Consider the following 25,265-nt stretch of genomic DNA (forward strand, 5'->3'; position numbering starts at 1 on the left):
TGATTAAAGAGATCAGGAATCAAAGGAAGGGGATACTGGTTCCTTACCGTGACCTTATTCAGGCTACGGTAGTCAATGCATGGCCTAAGACCACCATCCTTCTTCCCCACGAAGAAGAAGCCAGCACCTACCGGAGAAGAAGAGGGACGAATGTAACCCTTGGCAAGGGATTCCTGGATATACACTCTCATAGCTTCACGTTCGGGACAAGAAAGATTAAATATCCTACCCTTAGGAAGCTTAGCTCCTGGTACCAATTCGATAGCGCAATCGTATTCTCTATGAGGAGGTAACACTTCGGAGGCCTCCCTAGAGAAAACATCAGCGAAGTCCTGAACAAACTCGGGTAGCGTATTCGCCTCCTTAGGGGGAGAAATAGAATTAACAGAAAAACATGACGTACAACATTCATTACCCCATTTGGTTAGCTCCCCAGTATTCCAGTCAAACGTAGGATTATGCAACTGCAACCAGGGAAGACCTATCACCAAATCGTACGATAATCCCTGCATCAACAGTACAGAGCATTGCTCCAAATGCATGGAGCCAACAAGGAGTTCAAAAACAGGGGTATGCTGTGTAAAATAACCATTAGCAAGAGGAGTGGCGTCGATACCCACTACCGGGACAGGTTTAGGCAAATCAATAAGAGGCATAGCAAGGGACATAGCAAATTCCACAGACATGATATTAGTAGAGGACCCTGAATCCACGAAAGCACTGCCGGTAGCAGACCTACCACCAAAAGAGACCTGAAAGGGAAGCAAGATCTTAGTACGTTTCATATTTACGGGAAATACCTGTGCGCCCAAGTGACCTCCCCGATGATCACTTAGACGCGGAAGTTCTCTGGCTGCAACCTTACGCTTAGGACAGTTGTTCACTTGATGCTTGTCGTCCCCACAGTAGAAGCAGAGACCATTCTTCCTGCGGAATTCTCTACGTTGTTGGGGGGACACGGAGGCCCCGAGTTGCATAGGTATCTCTGAATCTTTCGGGGAGGAACGAAGCAACGGAGCTTCGGGAGGCATCATGGGGGAGTCGGAGGAGAAAACACATAAACGTTCACGTTGTCGTTCCCTGAGACGTCGGTCAAGTCGTATCGCTAAAGCCATAACCTGGTCTAGGGAGTCAGAAGAGGGATAGCTAACTAGCAGGTCTTTCAGGGCATTCGACAGACCCAACCTAAACTGGCACCTTAAGGCAGGGTCATTCCACCGAGAAGCTACGCACCACTTCCGAAAGTCAGAGCAATACTCCTCAACAGGTCTCTTACCCTGACTTAAGGTCACCAGCTGACTCTCGGCAAAGGCAGTCCTGTCAGTCTCGTCATAAATAAGTCCGAGAGCAGAAAAGAAACAATCAACGGAGGAAAGTTCAGGGGCGTCAGGAGCCAAGGAGAAGGCCCACTCTTGGGGCCCTTCCTGGAGCCGGGACATAATTATACCCACCCGCTGGCTCTCAGAACCTGAGGAATGAGGCTTTAAACGAAAGTAAAGCCTACAACTCTCCCGAAAGGAGAGAAAAGTCCTCCGGTCCCCTGAGAACCGGTCGGGCAACTTGAGGTGGGGTTCAAGAGGTGCGGTGCGGGGAACTACCAGGGTAGCATCAGGCTGGTTGACCCTCTGAGCCAGGGCCAGGACCTGTAGGGAGAGACCCTGCATTTGCTGAGCCAGGGTCTCACGGGGATCCATAGTGGTGTCAGGGACCAGGGGTAGACTAGGTATGGGCTTGTTATTATGTAACGGCAGGGGGTAGGGAGACGGACAAGTGAGCCCTAATCTACCCGCCACTCTGTCCCTGCCTACTTGCAACGACCCGCCCTAGGCGACGGGGTACAACTGGGCGGCGGTCCCTGCGCTCAGTAAGTGCACGACAAACACGACAAACATACAAGGAACACAAGCAAGGAAAAGGGGCCGTTGCCCACGGCAACACCGTGAGCAACCAGAGTGGTGAACGAGCCGAGTCAAGCCAGGAGTGTGCGAGGTGCAAAACGAACGAAAAGCAGAAGAGTAGTCGGTAAGCCAGGGTCGGTATGGAGCAGGATCAAAAATAGCAGGAGCTGTAGCTGGGCCAGGAACCACAAGGAAGGAAACAAAAGCAATAACAAGCACCGAGGGACAGGAAGTGCAGGCTTAAATAGACCGAGGGCGGGAGCTAGCTGAGTCTGGCCAGGTTACGATAGGCTCTCCCACTCCTAAGCCTGCCAGCCTGAATGGTGGAAGCAGGAGTCAGTCTCAGGGATGTATTCTCAGGTGCTGACTGATTAGTTCTGGGAGTTAACCCCGCAGTGCCTGGCAGATCCTTTACATCTTGTGCCTCTTGTACACAGTGCCATACAGCCCCCCCACCTCCTGCTTGTAGACAGTGCCCCCCAAACAAAAAAATTGTACTCACCAAGACCCTGTTCCCACAACGAACAGTGCTGCTCCACAACTCCGATGACTGGATCCTTGCGTAGGCCGGCGTGATCCAGCGACGTCATCACGCCGGCCTGCTCATGGATCCTGTCCTTGCGCCTGATGGACTGCAGGTTGAACATGGCCTGTAGCCTAGTAAATGGCAGAGGAGGGAGATATCTCCCTGCTCTGCTATAGTGTTCAATAGTATCTACGTCCTAACAATGCAGATTCTATTGAATGTGGGGTCGCTACCGCTGTAGCAGCCACAGCGGCTGCTAGTGGCGCCACCGTGCATGGGGAGGCCCTATCCTGGCTCTCATGCCCGGTGTGATTGCTAGCAGCCGCTATGTGGAAGCGACACTACTGAGGGAAGAAGTGCCCGGGCGGAAAGGCAGCTGCAGAGTCGCCGGGCCCGGGTGCTTCTGAAAGACAAGCAGGGGAAGGGAGCCAGCGTAGCTCCCCCTTCCACCTGCTGGAGTGATCCACCCAAAGGCACAGGTCGCACACCCCTAAGGCCGGCCCTGAGTATACAAAATTAATGCGATCTCCCACTAGCCTCATTAAGGAAAAAAAAAGTTTAAATGAATGTTAAAGAGGATCTGTCACTAGTTAAGTAATTCCAAATCTCCGAACTAATCTAAAAGGCGCTGTCACACTGATAATGCTAGTGAAAATTGTGTCCCAAAACGATTGCTTTTTTAAAAGTCCTGAACTTATTTCTAAATATGCAAATGAAGCTATACTAGCGATATACACGCTGTGCTTACACTTCTGGCCGCAGCTCCTTAAACACATTGCCTCAGCGCTCATCCAGGAAGATGGTCCCTGGATGAGACATTTGATGCAGGAACCGTCTACCTAGATGAGCGCTGAGGCAATGTGTTGAAGAAGCTGTGGCCAGAAGTGTAAACACAGCGTCATCTTGCGATTGAAGCTGTGCAGGGAAGGGGAGAAGCTGTATGACGCTGATTGGACAGCATCATACAGACAACACAAACACCGCCCACAGAGAGAGCAGCTTTACCGCCCCTTTGGCCAGTATAGCCTAATTTGCATATTTAGAAAAAAACTCAGAACTTTTAAAATAAAAAACGTTTTGGGGCACAATTTTCACTGGAATTATCAGCGTGACAGCGGCTATTAGATTAGTTAGGAGATTTGGCATTACTAAACTAGTGACAGATCCACTTTAAAGGAGTTGTATGAGATTATAAATACGGTTCTGCTTTTTGTTTCCAAAAACAGCGCCACTCTTGTCCCTGGGCTGTGTCTGTTATTGCAGCTCATTTAGCACTAATACTTAATTTCCAAAAGGGAGAAAACAGCCCTTTTCCCAGATACCTAATAAATAATAGGTGTGCAACTAAAACATATCTTATATAGAAATGATAAGCAACCACTCATAAGTAAAATGCCAATACGGTCTGATTGCATTTCAATATGTCAACTTTTATTGTAGAATCTGTGTGATACAAGTGATTTCTATCTTGAAGTTGCGGCTGCAGACCGCGTATATTAGAACAGCAAAACTCAGAGACCCGCATTAATTTAAAATCTAGACGGCCTCCCTGTTGAAATGAAAGTTAAAGGGGTTGAAATGAATGTTAAAGGGGTTGTATGAGTATGGAAATTCGGTTCTGTTTTTTGTTTCCAAAAACAGCGCCACTCTTGTCCCTGGGCTGTGTCTGGTATTGCAGCTCAGCAACATTAGCTTCAAGAGTTATTGGTATGTGTTTTCCTAATGTAACTTGGAAGCAGTTTGTAATAATATTGTAAGGATACAACGCTACGATTTTATCCCAATCTCGTAATACTGTGATATTGAAGCTTTGAGATATTGCATTCTTGAAATCTCTCCAGCAAGATCTCTTGAAGTAGTAGCGGTCCTAGGGGTGTTTGAAGGAACAACATTGGTACAATACACCCTACAAACAGTTCAACGTCAAGGGTACTTAACATTGTTAGCTTGGCTTATTTAAAAAAAAATGAAGAAAAAAAATGTTGTTTGGAGTCTTTAAAGTATCTCTGAATAGAATGTTGTATCTTTTTGTTATAGTTCTTCCTCTCCAAATAGTCTGTATGTACTTTGCTTTATATGTGGTTGGGGATTGAAAAAACATGTAGCCAGTCAGGTCATTGGAATGTTCATTGAAGAAGATGGTGATATTTATTTTATCAGAGAAAGGAACATGTCCTCCCATCCTGGCGATTATGTAAGATACGGCAAATATGGATATGATAGGGCAGTGTCACATTGTTGATAGAAAAACTAAGAGCAAGTGTAAGATAGGGAAGGAACAGAGTCCACTATGAAGACATTTCCTGATTTCAGGAGTCCTAAAGAGGCTCTGTCACCACATTATAAGTGCCCTATCTCCTACATAAGGCGCTATAATGTAGGTGACAGTAATGCTTTTTATTTCGAAAAACTATCTATTTTAAACCACTTTATGAGCAATTTTTAGCTTTATGCTAATGAGTTTCTTAATGCCCAAGTGGGCGTGTTTTTACTTTAGACCAAGTGGGCATTGTACAGAGGAGTGTATGACGCTGACCAATCAGTGACCAATCAGCGTCATACACTTCTCTCCATTAATTTACACTGCACTAGTGATATAGTTATATTGTTATGTGCAGCTACATACACAAACACTAACATTACTGCAGTGTCCTGATAATGAATATTCATCACTACCAGCCTGGACGTGATGTTTATTCAGAATCCTGACATATCTGTAGCATCTCTGTGAGATTTACAGCAAGGTAAGCGTAATCTCGTGAGATTACGATGTAACCTGTCATTTCAAACGAGATTACGCTTGCCTTGCTGGAATCTCACAGAAAAGATTCAGAAGTGTCAGGATTCTGAATACACATCACGTCCTGGCTGGTAGTAATGTATATTCATTATCAGGACACTGCAGTAATGTTAGTGTTTGTGTATGTGGCTGCACATAGCGATATAACTATATCGCTAGTGCAGTGTAAATGAATGGAGAGATGTGCATGACGCTGATTGGTCAGCGTCATACACTCCTCTGTACAACGCCCACTTGGTCTAAAGTAAAACACGCCCACTTGGGCATTAAGAAACTCATTAGCATAAAGCTAAAAATCGCTCATAAAGTGGTTTAAAATAGATCGTTTTTCTAAATAAAAAGCACTGCTGTCACCTACATTACAGCGCCGATCTCCTTATATAGGAGATAGAGCACTTATAATGTGGTGACAGAGTCTCTTTAATAAAGGCTTAAAGGGGTTGGCCAGGAAAAAAATATTTTCTAAAAAGTGTCCCCCAGCCATGGTTTGCCTTCCCTAAACTCCCATACTAACTTTCTAACCAGTAGCTGTTTGATCTCAATCGTCACTGCTGCACTTTCTGTTTGTTTACATCCCTGTCTTGTAACCCTCCATACCCATGATCCCTTGCTGCATCTGAGGAGACAGCTTACATCCCCCTTAACCCCCTTCCTCCCTCCACAGCATCTCAGCTATTTGCATACTGCCACACCCCCTATGTTCACAGGTCATTCCCTGCTCTAATTACAGTCACCCAGCTCCCTGCACTGTCACACACACCCAGTATTTATCACACAAGGGGATGAGGGTTATATACAGGGATGATGGGGTCTATATACAAGGATGATGGGGATTATATACAGGGATGATGGGGATTATATACAGGGACGATGGGGGTTATACACAGGGATGATGGGGGTAACACACAGGGATGTTGGGGTTATACGTATGGATGATGGGGTTATACACAGGGATGATGATGTAATACACAGGGATGATGGGGGTTATACACAGGGATGCTATAAATCCATCATACCTGTATACAACCTATATGTAACCCCATCATCCCTGTGTATTACCTCATCATCCCTGTATATAACCCCCATCATCCCTGTGTATTACCTCACCATCCCTGTATATATCCACCATTATTGCTGTGTATCACCCCATTATATGTGTATTACCTCATCATCTCTGTATATAACACCCATCATCCTGTGTATTATACCCCATTATCCCTGTTTATTACCCCCAATATCCTATACAGGGATGAAAGCGGTTATACACAGCGATGATGGGGGTTATACATAGGGACAATGGGAGTTATATTCAGGGATCATGGCCCCATCATTCCTGCATACAACCCCCATCATCCCTATATAACCCCCATTATCCCTGTATTTATATAACTCCTGTAATAACTGTATATACCATTGGAGGGGGGGGGGTGGGGGTGCCACCGGGTGGTGGCTCTGCGAGAGGGACGTGGGGGAGGGAGCTGTGGGGGTCGACGTGGGCGATGAGAGGGGACGGGTAGGCAGTGTGAGAACTCTGAGATAGGAGGAGGAGGCGTGTACAAGCAGAGACGACGTTCCGTGTCTCTGCTCAGCCGGTGCTTCCTGCTGTGTAGACACGGCGCAACATCAACTATGTTTACAGGTGGCAGGACCAGAGGAGGTGGAGCTCTGAAGAGCTCATGAAACATCCGCCCAGCCCACTGCCTGTAAATGTAGTTGATGATGTAGTTCAAGTGACCGCAAATCAGAACAGAGTAACGAAGCCAGAGGTAAATTGACATTATATTAGAAAGTTACTTATATATGTTCAATTAAGTTAAAATATAAATAAAATATATTCCTGGAAAACCCCTTTAAGGAATGCAATATCAGAAATTAGGATCATACATTGGCATCAAAAACTATTTGTCCCTTATTATTGCTTATTTGTCACATTGGAATGTAATAAGGAGCCTGAAAAAACTAGTCAGGCTCTGTTCATACTGGCTCTATATTCTGTTTTGTCGGGGTTACAGTGTTTTTGACAGTATGGTGAAGAATGATGCAGTGTATAGGGCTATTGACGTGAAATCCTAATGGACCCCATAATAAGTCAATGGGATCTGTCAGAATTTGTTAGAATTTTTTTTTTGTCAGTTAAGAACATAAGCCATGATGGTAATGTGAACAGAGCCTAACAAGGATTTAGCTTATTGAACACAACCGGCTTGAGATTAGCCAGCCATGTCACATATAGAGCATATTTAATAAGGTCTCTAATTGACATGGCTGGCTACTTTTATGTCATAATAAGGTTTAATATACAATAAGGCTTATTATATATTAAACCTTACCATGAGAGGGAAGTAGTGACCACATAGCTTCATGTCGTGGCAGCCTGGCATAATAATGATAGCCAGCCATTTAAATAATCTATCTTATTGGTTGCTTCATTCTCTTTTTTTAACGAGTATACAGCATGTCATTTATTGTGTTTTATGAATTCACCTTTGATAAATATTAAATTGATAAAATTTATATCCATGATTTTAATCAAGAATTATAAAAAAAAATATTAGTTTACTTGTCAACATAGATTGTCATTCGAAAGGGGGAAACACTAGCTGATAGAACAATACATCTAATAAAAGAGACACCATGCCATGACCAGTGCTATAGTTATAGGAAGTATGTCACCCAGTTTGGGCATCATATGCCTCTGCACTCAGTTTAGCCACTTCTTCTGTTTCTGGCGCCAGCTATGTACTGATCTGGCATTGCATCAGTACTTGGCTTAATTCTCATGTGATATGATCTTGTGAATGTTTAATGAGTAGCATGGAAATTCTATGAAAATCTGACAAGATAACAACTAACAGCACAGAGCTCAGCTGCCTGTCCCACACCCCTTTGACTTCAGCACTTTTTCTCCTCCCGCCAAGTTACTCTTGTACACTTTCCTGTTTTTAATTTATAGCACTTGAAATGCTAATGTTAATCTCTCACTTTTATTTTTTTTGGAGGAGACTCCCCTTTGTCACCCTCATCACATCATCGCCAAAGTGCCCGGAGGCTCCACTTTAGTTCCTCTTTCCTCCCATTCCTAGCTAGGAGGTTGAAACAGAGTTACATTTTATCAGGTTATAAGGTGTTCTAAGAATTTTTAACCAACTTCCAGCCGTATGTTAAACAGTTCTAAAAACACACACCCTGCTGTGATCATACCTGGCACTGCTCTACAGTACAGTTGGTTTTATACCCATGTGACTGTGTGGGTTGTAGGTCAGAAAACCCACACCTATGCCATATAACTTGCCAAACTGGTTAAGTAAGTAAAAAACCTGTACAGGAGTGCCCAATGTCAATGCTCAAAGTGATGGTACAAGAACAGTAGTTCAGCTGTAAGAAGAAAATGACTGTTAGTATAAGTAATCGTACTCAATTATGTCTACACACATTGAAATAATATTTTGGTGTGTATTTGAAGTGTATTTTGAGGTGTTTTTTTATGTGCTTTTGCCTCCAATCAAATTCAATAAAATACACGACACGTAAAATGCCAAAAGAATTGTCATGACTCTTCTTTTTTTGCGCGTCGCAGAATTGAATTGCACGTGTAAAAAAATGCACTATATGCACTAATGATACGTATTCCCATTAAAATTAATTGGAAGCTTACGACAAGAGGTTTTTTTAAAGCATATTTTGGCATGTAAAATGCGCCAAAATACATGTAAAAAATATGGAGTGTTTACAACAGGACGCAGAAACGTTTTGCATTTTTCATCTGTGCATTCCAGAGCCATCACTTTTTTATTTTTCCATCAAGTTAGCCGTATGAGGGCTTGTTTTTTGCAGGAAAGGTTATATTTTTTAATGCCACCATTTTAGAATAGATATATTCTATTGAATACATTTTATTAGATTTTTGGAGGGGAGTGGTCTTTATGATTACTGCGATACCAAATTAATATTGTTTTTTTAAAAAATGTTTTACTACTTTTGCACCTAGTGTTAATAGGCTGCCGGTAAGGCTGGGTTCACACAACCTATTTTCAGATGTAATTGAGACGTGTTTTACACCTCGAATTACGCCTGAAAAGACGGCTCCAATACGTCGGCAAACATCTGCCCATTACTTTCAATGGGTTTGCTGATGTACTGTGCCGACGACCTGTCATTTTACGCGTCGCTGTCAAAAGACGAGACGTAAAAAAGACCGCTCGTCAAAAGAAGTGCAGGACACTTCTTGAGACGTAATTGGAGCCGTTTTTCATTGACTCCATTGAAAAACAGCTCCAATTACGTCCGTAATGGACGCCACGAAAAACGCGAGTACGAGCAATTACGTCTCAAATTCAGGAGCTGTTTTCTCCTGAAAACAGCTCCGTAATTTCAAACGTATTTGCCATTATCGTGTGCACATACCCTAACAATGACAGGCAGCCTATTAGGTCTTGCCTCTAGCTGAGCCTAATAGCCTCTGGGACATGGAAAACCTGGAGCGCTATTGTTAGGCCCCCGTCTGCCATGGCAATCCAACGGCACACCGCAATGCCTTTGCGGGGACTCCGATGGTCTTACAGGGGGAGCCCTATGCTCTGTAAAACCACTTTGTTGCCGCGATCAGTTTTTACTGCGGCCTCTGAGGGGTTAAACTACCTGGATCAGAGTCATCTCCGATCCCGGCCATTGCAGCAGGGTGCCAACTGTATGTTACAACTGACACCCGATGCGGATGGCACGGGCACAGCTCCTAAACACATGATAATCACTGCGCTGTAATAGTCAAGGTTTGTTGCGGGAACTACCCGCTACCTACGCCAAAATGTTATGGCACGGTGTGGCAAGAAGTTAAAGGCGTTGTCGACTTTTTACAACAATTTTATGATAAATCCCAGAGATCAGATGTTATGTGTGAGCAATTCCAGCAAGCATTCGATTCCCATTCAGCGCCAACACAGATAAAAATAAGTATTACACAGCTCTCATTGAAATCAATTTGTTGTCAGTGTAACGCATGGTTATGCCAGGTCTTTCACAGGGAGAGATGCTCTTTGTAGCTGCTCCCCACACTGGCTAATAGGAGTGGGGTATGTTAATCTGGATTTACGAAATTTTTTGAAAACCTAGGGGAAAAGGTAAGGCCCTGTTCACATCTAATTTTTTCCTTACGTCTAGCATGCTTGTCAGGAAAGCTCCTTACGTCCACGATAAACGTGTCCATAGGGCTCCATTAGTCAGATGGATGCCAAAAAAGCGTTCCTTTGGCCTCAGTCAGGCTTGTATATGTAGACTACTCTATTCATCCTGCCTGATCCCACAATAAAACATATATTGCATGTTATATGTTTTTTTTTAACATGTGGCCTATGTGGCCTCCGTTAAACATATGCGTGGCGAAGCTCCAGTGAATAACTGTCCATATATGGACAGTATCACTGGAGCTTCCTGATGCAGCACAGGTCTCCCTAAGAAAGCTCTGTGGCATCCTCTGGAATCGACACCAAGAACTGTCAACCCGCACGGTGGTCCTATGGCAATTTTTAAGCAGCCTGAGTCCTGATTTTAAAGCACCCGAAGTCTTTCCTGGGCATGCTCAGGGTCTATAGCCACTTTCATTTTATAATACGTGGATTGATGCTGGATTGATGCTGGCTATGAGCAGATAGTGACTCAAGGGATACATATCCAGATAGGATATGAAGATGCTAGTGAACTACAGCATACCCAGCACATCGGCAGCCAAGTGTCCTCTACCATGACGATCCAACCCTGTCCTCACCAGCAACACTTTGCTAGCAGCCGGAGACCCTGGCTGCTATGTCGGCTAAGGGAAGATATGTCACTGGAGCATCCCTGGGGTAGCCCCAGTGACGTAACGGTCCATACATGGACAGTCACATCACTGGAGATACCCCGGGGAAGCCCTAGTGACATAGCCTCGCCAGGCCGATATAGCAGCCAGGGGCTGCTATCAAATTGTAGTGGTCTCGACTGGAAGGGGGGCTCCCATGAACAGGGTCATGAGAATTCATGATGAATTTGTTAGACGGATACCATTATAGCCCATGTATGACGGACGCCACTATTTGCATCTGTCACAGACTACGTTTAAACTGGCTCTGTCACCAGATTTTCAAATCCCTATCTCCTATTGCAGGTGATCGGCGCTGCAATGTAGATAACAGTAACGTTTTTCTTTTTCAAAAACAAGCATTTTTGGCCAAGTTATGAGCATTTTTATATTTATGCAAATGAGCCTTTCTTATGGACAACTGGGCGTTTTTAATTTTATTTCCAACTGGGCGTGTATTGTGTTCGTTACATCTGGGCGTTTTTACCTGTTTTACTAGCTGGGCGTTGTGAATGGAAGTGTATGATGCTGACGAATAAGCATCATCCACTTCTCTTTGTTACCACCCAGCTTCTGGCAGTGCACAGACACACAGCGTGTCCTCGCGAGATCACACTGTGACGTCACTCACTTCCTCCCACAGGAACTTCATCGCGTCGGACGAGCGAGGACACGCTGTGTGTCTGTGAACTGCCAGAAGCTGGGTGATAACGAAGAGAAGTGGATGATGCTGATTCGTCAGCATCATACACTTCCATTCACAACGCCCAGCTAGTAAAACAAGTAAACACAACCAGATGTAACGAACACCATACACGCCCAGTTGGAAATAAGATTAAAAATGCCCAGTTGTCCATAAGAAAGGCTCATTTGCATAAATATAAAAATGCTCATAACTTGGCCAAAAATGCTCGTTTTTGAAAAAGAAAAACGTTACTGTTATCTACATTGCAGCGCCGATCACCTGCAATAGGAGATAGGGATTTGAAAATCTGGTGACAGAGCCTCTTTAACGTATACGTCGGGACATATGTACATTGGCAAATAATGTGATGTCAACATAGCCTAATCTGCAAAAGACGGAGCAGTGTGCGACTATATATAGTGACCTTTTGGTACAGTGAACCCATTGCTGTTTGGAGTTGCTGACTTTTTGCCCTGCACGTTACTCAAGTTGCTTTCCTCCAGCATAAGCTGTACTTCAGAAATTAATAGATTATGATTAACATCACCATTATTGTTAGGGTAGATTAGCGGCTAGGAGAAAGATTTCATTGAATCCTAAGGCCTCATGCACACGACCGTATTTTTTCCCACCCGTAAATACTGGCGTAAATACGGGTCCGGTGTCACACGTATTCCACCCGTTTTGCACCAGTATTTACGAACCCGTGCTCGTAAATATGGGTCCGGTGTCACACGTATTCCACCCGTATTTACGAGCACGTTTTTGGCGGCAAAATAGCACTGCACTAATCGGCAGCCCCTTTTCTCTATCAGTGCAGGATAGAGAGAAGGGACAGCCTTTTCTGTAATAAAAGTTAAAGAAATTCATACTTACCCGGCCGTTGTCTTGGTGACGCGTCCCTCTCTTCACATCCAGCCCGACATCCCTGGATGACGCGGCAGTCCATGTGACCGCTGCAGCCTGTGATTGACCTGTGATTGGCTGCAGCGATCACATGGCCTGAAACGTCATCCAGGACGTCGGGCCGGATGTCGAGAGGGACGCGTCACCAAGGCAACGGGCGGGAGACCGGACTGGAGGAAGCAGGAAGTTGCCGGTAAGTATGAACGTCTTTTATTTTTATTTTTTACAGGTTTATACTGATCGGTAGTCACTGTCCAGGGTGCTGAAAGAGTTACTGCCGATCAGTTAACTCTTTCAGCTCCCTGGACAGTGACTATTTACTGACGTCGCTTAGCAACGCTGCCGTAATGACGGGTGCACACATGTAGCCACCCGTTATTACGAGAGCTCCATAGACTTCTATGGACTGTCCGTGCCGTTATTACAGCCAGAAATAGGACATGTTCTATCTTTTTTAACGGAACGGGCACCTTCCCGTGAGAAAACGGGAAGGCACCCGTCGCCAATAGAAGTCTATGAGCCCGTTATTACGGGTCGTGATTACGACCCGTAATATCGGGAGTTTTTACGGTCGTGTGCATGAGGCCTAGGAAAGCAAACACTCAACAAGATGTATTTAGGCTTAAAGAGAACCTATCACCTTCAGTTTTTCATCTAAAAGACTCTCTGTCACCAGTTTATCACTTCCCTATCTCCTACCTAATCTAATCGGTGCTTTGATGCTGATAACTCCTGTGTTTCTTTTTTTTTATAAAAACGTTTATTATTTCCAAAGTTATGTTCGTTTTTAGGCTTATGCTAATTTTGTCTCAATGGCCAACTGGGCGGTTATTTTCTTTTTACCATGTGGGTGTTGTATAGAAAACTGTATGACGTTGACCAATCAGCGTTATACACTTCTCTTCAGTCCAGCCCAGCGTGATTCACAGCTCAGCGTGATCTCAGCTAGAATTGCGAGATCACACTGTGACGTGACTTCCTGCCGCAGGTCCTTCACAAGAGCGACGGAAGATGGACCACACATTGCCTCTAGTCGTGGCAGGACGATTATCATCCTCAGCAGCAGCACCAAAGCGTGCAGGTAAGTATAGAAAACCACCTATAGACGCTCTGGTGAAGGACCTGCGGCAGGAAGTCACGTCACAGTGTGATCTTGCGATTCTAGCTGAGATCACACTGGGCTGTGAATCACGCTGGGCTGGACTGAAGAGAAGTGTATGACACTGATTGGTCAGCGTCATACAGATTTCTATACAACACCCACAGGGCAAAAAGAAAATAACCGCCCAGGTGAGCATTAAGGCTACACTCACACGAGTGTGCCAGGCTTACGCGCGTAAGAAACGCGCATAAGTCTGGTCCGTGTGCGTTGCATTATTCATCAGTGTGCTTTGCGAGTGGCATGCATTTCTCATGCACTTGCAAAGCACTTTTTTTTTTTTTCAAACGAATTAATGTGCAAATCACACACCGCACACGGATATGCATCGATGTGCGGTGCATGGTTTTCACGCACCCATTAACTTCAATGAGCACGTATGTTTGTTAAAACACACCAATATAGGACATGCAGTGAGTTTCACGCAGCGGACGCTCGCTTCGTGAAAACTCCTGCATATGTGAATGGCCCCATTGAAAACAATGAGTCTGTGTGCAGTGCATGATTTCCATGCGCAGCACACGGACGAGATTCACGTTCGTGTGAATGGGCCCTAAGACAAAATTAGCATAGGTTTAATAAAGAACATAACTTTGGAAATGATAAACGTTTTTTGTTTTTTTTTAAAAACAGGAGATATCAGCATCAAAGCGCCTATTAGATTAGGTAGGAGATGGGGAAGTGATAAACTGGTGACAGAGCTTACTTTTTTTTAATTAAATATCCACATCCAATTCATTTTGGTGCCTAATGCTAATATGCAGTGAATGTCACCATTTTGAAAACATTAATGCTGGACAGCTTTGCAGAAGTAACACTTTGCTGTCACAATTTCTTCTCTAGTGGTTAGGGAGTAGGGAAGGAATGCTGGTCATGCCTTTAAAGTTTTAGAAACCCACTTATCTAGGCAAATATACAAAGGAATTAGTATGTTTAATTACTGTACATTACAAAAAAAAACAAAAAAAAACCAACAAAAAACTATTCGGTGAGGAGAAATAAATCAGAACGGTAAAGTGCACTTTAAAGGCTGGATCAATTGCTCTTAGGATATGGTTTGTATTATATCTTTGCTCATAATTTATATTGTAAAACATAAAATCAAGCCGTGGCATCTCTTTGGAATGGAGTTACATGAGTGTTATTGAAGGGAGTAATAATGTCCTGACAAATGGTTGCTGGCAATTGTTTGTTTAGTTAATGATTTGCTGCAATTCACCAGTCCAGTGATCCCGTCTTTAACTGGTCCTTTTAATTTTCAATCTGTCATTTATGCACTAAAGAGAAAATGGCTTTTAGATTACAAAAGGCTACTGACATAAGAACTGAACAACCCCGTTTCACATATCCTATTAGGGCACATGTAGGGAACAACAGGGGTCACTGAAATGGGACATCCCCTCTATTACCCAGAAAAACAAAAAGTGACTATAAAGTGCAGCTCTTACTCTATAGGACCTGCAGCATCCATGTTACGTATGAACGCTCATTGAATTCAGCTTCACTGCTGTCACAGAGTGCCGCCATTCTTACTGGCGCTTCGCTCCCCTGTCCTGGCTCCTGCCGCTTGGTGGCCCGCTTTTTCTCGCCGCTGTCCAATTTGCGTTTCCTCTATTCAGTGGCCTGCCCACCACCACTGGTCTGCTGGGTACTCTGTTTTGCACGCACTAACTCCTAGTTCTTAAGAGGTCAATGCACCAAATCATTTATTCCTCCAGCCTATCTCATTTCTTCACAGACTATTTTATGACCCTTCCCCCATCACCCAGTGTCTAAGAAATTAGGTTATTTCGCTTTTTTTGACTCTGTTAGTTACATACTATATCTTCTACTTGGTTTTGATCTGGTTTGTCCCTTAACTACGTCCTTAGTCTGCTACCCATCCTGACCTCTGCCCATTTCCCATTATTGACTATACTTCACCTGCCCTGACCTTCACATTTTGGTTGAACTGTGCCTGCCCTAAACCTTTGCCCGTCTGACTACGTCTTCGTAGTGACTACGTCACTCGTCTTGGAAACATCTGCTCTACTACGTCGTCTGTTGCCATCGGAGACTACTCCTGAGGTAGTTACCTGGGATTTCCCCGTAGCGAAGTCCAGATGCCTGTACAGGGGTTAAAAAGTGAATACCAGGGATTTCCTTAAACTCCGCTCCCATGTTTAGCCTAAGTTAAACCAAAGCAACCCAGATGATTCACATCTACTCCTGTAGGTGTGTGACAACTCCGGGTACGAGTGGACAGTTTTTGCAGCCATGATTGAAGGCTGAATACACCAGGCTTAGGCCCCATGCACACAAACGTAAAAACGCCCGTAATTACGGCACGTTTTTACGGGCCCATGGACTTCTATTGGCCATGGGTACCTCAACCGTATGCCTACGGGAAGGTGCCCGTGCCATTGAAAATTATAGAACATGTCCTATTTCAGGCCGTAATTACGGCACGGGCAGCCCATAGAGGTCTATGGAGCTCCTGTAATTACGGGTGACTACGTATGTGCACCCGTAATTACGGGAGCGTTGCTAGGCGACGTCAGTGAATAGTCACTGTCCAGGGTGCTGAAAGAGTTAAACAATCGGCAATAACTATTTCAGCACCCGGGACAGTGGCTACCGACCACAATATAGATCAACCTGTAAAAAAAAAAAAAAGATGTTCATACTTACGCAGAACTCCCTGCTTCTTCCTCCAGTCTGGCCTCCTGGGATGACGTTTCAGCCCATGTGACCGCTGCAGCCAATCACAGGCTGCAGCGGTCTCATGGACTGCCACGTCATCCAGGGAGGTCGGGCTGGAAGTCGAAAGAGGGACGCGTCACCAAGACAACGGCCGGGTAAGTATGAATTTCTTTTACTTTTACTACGGAAAGGGCTGTCCCTTCTCTCTATCCTGCACTAATAGAGAGAAGGGCTACCGATTAGTGCAGTGCAATTTTGCAGCGAAAACGTGCCCGTAAATACTGGTGGAATACTGGTGACACCGGACCCGTATTTACGGGCACCGGTCTATAAATACTGGTGCAATACGGGCTGAATACGTGTGTCCAAGGACCCGTATTTACACCAGTATTTACGGGAGGACAAAAATACGTTCGTGTGCATGAGGACTTACTGCCACATCAACAGGGGTTGTTACAAGTAGAAAACCACTTTAAATCCATAAAAACGAAAAAGAATCCTCACCTTTCACTCAATACTTACATTACCTGTGCAGTCACTGTAAAATTTGATCAGTCGCACATGAGATTTACTTCAGATAGTCAAAAATTCTTTGCTGAATAGTATTGTGTTCTTAACCATCACGACACCTCTGCTTGAAAGATACAAAATACATCAATGTCACTTTAGTTATTTTCTTTATAATAGCATATTTATTTAAGATGCTATCTCTAGATTATGCCATATATGTCTCATAAACTTTATGTCTCATAAGTGGGACCCTCACCTATTGGAAAAATGTGGTTCCATGAACCCCGTTGTGCTTCAGAAAATAGTCCACAACACTAGTAACAAGGAAGAGAAACAGGTGAGCCCTATTCTCCCCGGATGTCACGTGCCATAAATATCAGTCATCAGAATGCCGCTTTAAGTAAATTAAGTCACACATCCTTGATCACTTGATCCTTTTTTGTTTCTAAATCTTACTTTCACATATTAAACAATGTGGAGCCTGCAGAGGTCAATGTTTACTTTTCAGGGCTAGAAGTGTTTCTATTACATGAGAGGTCTAGAGTTTAATAGATGCGTTTAAATACATATTTCATATTACTAGGTTTAATTAGAGAAAAAGTTTTCAGTTTTATATTAAGTCCAGGATGGTGCCATTGTTTCACAACTAAGAAAAAATTGTATCCGAGCAATCCCACTGATTGCTCCAAAAGCCTGCCTCATCTCCCATCTTCACCCCATCCATTCTCCAGAATCAGTAAATGTTGCCCATGTTTATTGAATATAGCTCTGCCACCATAACTAGTTGACAGCCAATCTTCATGTTGCTTCCTGTCGCCATGGTATGTGCCATGGCCACTGTACTGTACCTGTGGCTCCACTGTTCCTGGCTAAAATGTCTGCACTGAGTGGCATTGATGGGCTATCTAACTTCAAAGTCTGTGAGAGGTTTTGGGATGGGCATTGTATGAACTATTTTCTTGGAAAATAAATAAATAATAATATATATATATATATATATATATATATATATATATATATATATATAAAAAATGCTGTATAGTGCTGTATATACTACTTATCTGGACGTTGCACACACTATTTTGTCTGGACCCTATATACATTATTTATCTGGACACTGTATGTTCTATATATCTGCACACTGTGAGTGATATATATTTGGATTTTGTATACACTTTTTATTTGAATGCTGTATGCGCTTTTTATCTGGTATGTATTTCGCACTGTTTATCTCGACTTTGAATGTCTTTCAAATCTGGATGCTGTATACATGATTTATCTGTACACTATATGCACTATTAATCTTGATACTATGTATGCTATTTATTGGGACACAGTATAAAATATTTATCTGACCACTGCATGTGGTATATATCTGAAAACTGTATGTGCTATTTATCTGGATGCTGTGTAGGTTATGTATCTGGACGCTCTATTCACCTGGGTTCTGTGGAGTGGGGGATGTATTATTAGGTTTAGGCCACTGGTGTAGAAATGTGTCAGGGCTAGTAAGTGTATGATACTTTTATGATTCCTAAGGACAGAAAATGGCGCAAATTGTAGAGCAAATGTTATTTTCTTTCAGTCTTTAGGACTGCCTGAGATGTGCCAAATTTATTAAGAAGCATGCAGCTCTTAATAAATTTTGGACATTTCACGCCAATGTAGTTTGGTTTAAGACTTCCATATAAAACGCCAGTCTTAATAAATTTCCCCCTGTGTACACCATATTGATCAAGACACTACATATATATGGGTACGGGTTTAGAATGCCCAGCTTAGAGGGTATAGTGCCCGGGCCCTATTGGCTCTGCTCATTAGCTACAAAGCCTTATATGAGAAATTCTATAGCACCTAGCCATATAGCTCATATTAAGCTTATTCATATGTGCAGCTACACAGAGGCCCAGTATTCTCACAATTAGGCTGTATTCTGAAGAGCGTTGTAAAACTCATCTGTGTTTCATCAAGAAAAGAACTGAGGATTTTACATCAGTGTTCAATCAGTATTGTGAATGGGTTCTGTGTCAGTTTTTTTTTTCCCAAAATCTTTTATTTTCTGTTTTCCAAAACACAAATAAGATAGTGCAGGCATAAGCAGCACAGACAAGTAAATGCAGTTACAGTAAGTGCAAGGAAAAAATAAAAACCTCAATGCACAGCTGAAAACGGTATTGAAAAAAACAATCTTATGCATCCTGAACCCGCAGCCATGCATAAATGACCTGTATGAAAACAGGATAGAGATAGAGGGAGAAGCGAAAGAGAAGGGGGAGGGCAGAGGGAAAAAAGGAAGGGGAGAAAACTGACATTACACACTAGGCCTATGATTTATGCTCAAGAGGCCATAATGGTCCTAAACTCCACCGAAGATTGAAATCTAATCCAATGATGCCACATTTTGAGTAATTTAGCAGGGGTCCCTCTCATAGATGCCATGAGGTCCTCCATTCTCATAATCTCCTGAATCTTGCCAAACCACATGCCGACTGGCAGAGGGCAAGATTGTCTCCAAAGCGCAGGGACGCACGCTCTAGCTGCATTCACCAGATGGCGAACCACTGAGCGTCGGTACGTAGATAATGGAACATCACACAGATGGAGCAGGAAAAGGGCCAGAGAGCGCGGAAGGGAAAAGTCCGTAATTTTGGAGGAGATGCGCCACACCTCAGACTAGAAATCTGTCAACTGCGGGCAGTCCCAAAAGATGTGTCGAATTGTGCCCACATGGTCTCCATATCTCCAACACAACGGTGAGACCGCAGGGATCATCGCATGCAATCTGGAAGGCACTCTATACCATCGCGACAGGATCTTAAATCCAGCCTCCTGACACCTGCTAGCCATGGAGGATTTATGTCTCATAGTGAACAAGCGATTTTTCTGCTCCACCATAAATGTTAGACCCAGGTCCCTCTCCCAGCTAAGCAAATAGGAAAGTGTGGAAAGAGTGGATGGAGAGATCAGGAGATGATAAAGTCTGGACAACGAGTGATGCACCGTGCCGGTGCAAAGGAGTTCGAAAGGGGAACTATCCCGCGAGTATTCTGATGGGTTAGGTAGGTTAGGTAGGGACGCGAGAAAATGTCTCAACTGAGTGACCTGCCAGGAAGTAAAGGAGTTAGGGTCTGTCAAAGACGCCAACTGTGGGCTAGACATCCAAGTCCCACCCTGTGTAAAATGAGCAGCATGCCCCTTACCCACCCTCAACCAGTGCTGGAAGGGACCCCTTTCCTGCCCAGGGGAGCATGCAGGATTTCCCGGGAAACAGCGGGAGGGAGACGGGAAGATCTCTTTCCGGGGAAAGAGCCGGGACGCAACCGCCAAGATGGGTCCAATAGTCGGGTGTGTCCGCGCCGATAGAGGGATTTGTTTGCCCAACCAAGGCAGCGCCTGCAATGGGACAGCCGAAAAGCTCTCTTCCATTGACATCCACTGTTTAACCTCAGTATGTCTAAACCAGTACAAAATTTGTGTCAAGTGGGAGGCCTGATGGTAGGAAACAAAGACTGGGAGACCAACACCGCCCTCACACCTAGCTCGAAAGAGCATGGAGCGGGCTATACGGGCTGGTTTCCCCACCCATATGAATCTATGGAGTAAGGACAGCAGAGCTTGAAAGAAAGGGCGGGGGATGTGAACCGGGAGTGCCTGGAAGAGGTACATAATCCGTGGTAAGATATTAATTTTAAATATTGCACACCTACATAACCAGGTAAAGCTGCCCATCGTCCAGGAATCCAAATCACTCTTTACACGTTGAAGAAGCGGAAGGTAGTTCACCACATAAAGGCGAGACAGATCACTGGGAAGCCGGACCCCCAAATATTTAAGCTAATCTCCAGCCACTTTAAAGAAGAAGGACTCAGACAGATCATCCACCAGAGACTGTGGCAACGAGATATTGAGACCCTCCGACTTCTGGTAGTTAATCTTGAAGTTGGACAATTTTGAGTATCTACTCAGCTCCGCCGTCAGATTGGGCAAGGAGATCCTGGGTGCAGTGAGAAAAAAGAGCAGGTCATCCGCGTATGCAGTGACCTTATGGGACCTTCCTCCCAAAGATACACTACTATGTCTAGGTTGGAGCGAATATGGCACAAAAAGGGCTCCAAACATAAAATGAAAATTAAGGGGGACAAGGGACATCCTTGCCTCGTACCATTGGAGATAGCAAGTGAGGAGGAGAAGTGAGCGTTTACCTTAACCCGGGCCGAGGGGGAGGAATAGATACTCGAAATCCATTGCATCATATGAGTGCCTAGTCCAACATGCCGCATAGGTAGCTAGCATAAAGTCCCAGTTGACTCTGTCGAAGGCCTTCTCCGCATCCGTGGACAGAAAGAAAGTGGACAGAGCCGAGGCAGCAGCTTGATACATCGAGTTAATTGCCCGTGTGGTATTATCCCGAGCTTCCCTAAGAGGCATGAAGCCCACCTGGTCGTTATGTATGACATTATGTAGCAGTGGAGTCATCCTATGGGCCAGAATCTTCGCAAACAGCGAAAATGTAAGTTTAGGAAAGATATGGGGCGATAATTTTGGCACATGGATGGGTCCTTCCCCTCTTTGGGTATCACCGTGATGTGGGCCCTCAACGTATCTTGAGGAAGGGAACTCCCCTCAGTGAGTGAGTTGAAGGCGTGTAGGAAATGGGGTGGGAGCAGATCTGAGCAGGCCTTATAGCACTGCAAAGGTAGTCCATCCGGGCCCGGTACCTTCCCTGCTGGCGAGTCCTTCAATGCCCATGGCAACTCCTCCGATAAAATAGGAGCCTCCAGGGCAGCGATAGCCTCCTGGGGGATACATTTTATCCCTGAGGACCGGAGATATGTCTCAATCTTCTCCATGTGGCTCCCTCCATCTGGAGATGAAGGGGCCCGAGGAAGATTATAAAGAGAGTGGTAATAGGCACGGAAGGCCTCCGAGATGTCATGGGGAAGTTGCAAACGCCTATTGTGCGAAGCTTGAACATGAGGAACATAGGTATGAGAAAGGGGTTTTCATAGAAGCCCACGCCAGGGTCCTACCAGGTTTATTACTAAATTCGTAAAAGTGCCGTCTGCATTTAACTAGGGAGGCCCTAGCCTTGGAAAGACTGAGCGAACTAAGCTGAACCCTCAGCTGCCCCAGCTCCGCCCCCACAACACGGTCCTGGGAGGCCTTATGGGACTATTCCAACCTATGCGGAACAAGAGATCCAGCAGGTGTGCAGTCCGCTCCCTTTTTAGTTTGGAACCAATACGAATGAAGGAACCGCGCACTACACACTTATGCGCCTCCCAAATGAAAAGCTGGTTAACCCCCGGAGAAACATTTGTGGCAAAATACTCCTCGAGGTCCCTGCGAATGTCCGAGACCACCGTCGAATCCGGCAGGAGCGATTCGTTCAAGCGCTACTGCCAGAAGCGAGGGTGGACCGTTGGGAGTGAGAGGGTAAGAGTTATAAGAGCATGGTCAAAGAATGTGATATCATCTATGGAGGCTGATGTGAGGCCGGAAAGATGTGAATTACGTAGAAAGAAATAGTCTAATCTGGAATATGAGTTATTGGGAGCCGAAAAGAAAGTGTACTCTTTTGTCGATTGATGCATGAGCCGCCACGTATCGACTAGTTGGTGCTCATGCAACAGCCGACATATATTACGGTGAGATGGCCTAGATAAGGATGAATGCCCGCGTGAGAAGTCTAATGTAGGATCTAAGGTGACATTCAAATCCCCTCCCAGTATTAGAGTGCCTTCCAGAAAGCCCTCCAACTCCACTAAAACCTTCTCCAGGAAGGCAACCTGACCAGTGTTAGGGAGATAATACGAAGCCAATGTGAATAGAGTGTTAGCCAGCCTACCTTTCACGAAGAGATACCTTCCCGCTCCATCTGTGCGAGTCTCCACATGTTCCCAATGGAGAGAGCGTGAAATCAGGATGGAGACCCCTTTAGTCTTAGAATCAGGGGACACACTATGATACCCCTTTGTATAATGGGAGTCCGTAAGCTTCGATATGCAATCAGCCCAGAAGTGGGTCTCCTGAAGAAATGCCACTTGCGCTTTTTTCTTCCAGAGAAGACGGAGAATGGAGGACCTCTTTTCCGGGATATTCAGACCTTGCGCATTCAGGGAGACAATGGTTATCTTAGACATAATAGGAGAGGGAGGAGAAGACAGAGGTGGGAAGGGAAGGAAAGATAGCTAGAAAAAGACCCCTTTAAAGGGACAGAAGTACCAGAGCAATGGAACAAAACAGCCTCACTAATAGCGGAGTACAAAACCCCTCAACAACTCATCGTGTGTTATGTCGTCCTCAGAAGGAAAAATACCCTCCGACCACGACACAACAACATGGGGCCCTAATGGGGAACGAAGAATGGCAGCGGTACGACAGAAACAGTTCCTCAAAAATTACAAAAATAGACTAGGAATATCAAATTGAGCTCAATGAAACCCCGGAGTCAACCGGCTAACTACAGTGGAGACCTCCCAGCCCCTACTTGGCTAAACAGATGCAGCTCCACCGATAGAGAAACCCCCAGACCTGCATACTGTACAGAATGTCCCATTCAAGATCACCACCAATGTCGACATCTGCATCTCTTGAAGAACACTGCAAAGAAAAAGTAAATGCAAATAACTTTCAAACCGTGACCGAGGCCCCAATGGTGGGAACTAGACTATACATGAAGAATGTAGTAGGTCAGTCTCTGCGTGGGGAACACCGCCCTGGGGTCCGCATCTCGGCTGGCCCGTCTCTGGAGTGAGGCAGAATCGGGTGCACAGAATCAGGGTAGGGACCTCCTCTGGAAAAGAGCGATGTCGGGGGCTCTGTCCAATCCGGTAACCGTACTGGGGAGATCTCCAGTAACCGAAAGGCCTCCTCCAGGTCATCTGGAGAACGAACAGCAAATTAATGCCTCTGTCTGCGGAGTATGATGTGGAAGTGATGGCCCCATCTGTAGGTAGCTCCCACCGCTTTAGTAGCCTCCAGCAAAGGGCGGACTGCCCTGCGCATGTAAAGAGTCAACAAGGAGAAATCCGGCAAGACGGTAACCTCAGAACCATTGAAGGGAATGACCCCCTTCTCCCAGGCTCTCCGTGCAATGTCCTCCTTTTGTTTGTAGAAGTGTACTCTGCATATGACATTCCGCGGGTAGTTACCATCTCTTGCCCGTGAGCCCGCCAGTCTATGCACCCTATCCATCTCAATGGCCATATCACGCGGTCTATCCAGGAGCTTGTTAAAGATATGTGTCACCGCGTCATATAGGCCATCCGGACGCACAGATTCTGATATGCATCTCAATTTCAAATTGTTCCGTCTCCCCCTGTTTTCGACATCATCCAGGTGTAAGGAAAAGTCCCGCATTTGGGTAGATTGAGTGTCCAGGGTCTGGGAAAGGACCGAGATGTCCATGGAGTAAACAGAGTTCTGTTGCTCCAATGCCTCCACCCGTGCAGCCAATGAACGTACCTCCTGTGAGACCACACCAATGGCCTTGTCATGCTTTTCTTCCAGCCGGGAGAGGCGTAGATCCTGGTCGGACTTGGTGGGCAACACCTGCACCATTTCACCGCTGATAGAGTGAGCAGTCCCCTCAAAATAGCTGGCGTCCCCTGACTGAGCTGCAGCCAGTCGACTGGGGGAGACTGCCGCGGGGCGGCAAGGAAAGATGGCGCCGGGACCGCCCTGTCTTGCAGGGCCATGCAATCAGCGCCCTGTCGTGGCACAGACTGGGGCTGGAGAGGGGGAAAGTCATCTGATAGGGCCAGAGGAACCGACCCAGGCAAGTCATCTGTGCCCTGACCTACCCCTGGAGTCACCATGACGGGTATGTGGACCTGGGAGCGGCAGTCGATACTCGCTGGCCCGGAGGAGCAGGAAGTCTGTGAGCTCCCACGTGCTGGCAGGGTCCGGTTGCGGCCTGAAGGAGGAATAGAGGAGCGCCGCGGAGAGGATACGTCCTGCCTGGAGCGAAGGATCCTGCCGATGGACGAGGTGCCAGGAGTGACCGAGAGGCTCGTGCGATGTCTCCCCTTCGCCATCGTACACTAGGACCAGGTAAGTGAGCCCTTTCGGGCGATTTTCTGTGAGTCGAGTCCGGAGATTCACAAAAGTGCGTCCTCACACCGCCATGCCAAAGCCACGCCCCTCTGTGTCCGTTTTTAATGTCCCTGCAGCATCACTGATCATTAGTTTTTCACGTTCTTCAAAAAAACGTCCTTTCTTTTTTGTGTCTCCCATCTCTAAAAACGGACGGCACTCGGATGGC

This window comes from Rhinoderma darwinii, chromosome 2 (genome assembly GCF_050947455.1).
Source record: "Rhinoderma darwinii isolate aRhiDar2 chromosome 2, aRhiDar2.hap1, whole genome shotgun sequence".
Classification (NCBI taxonomy): Eukaryota; Metazoa; Chordata; class Amphibia; order Anura; family Rhinodermatidae; genus Rhinoderma; species Rhinoderma darwinii.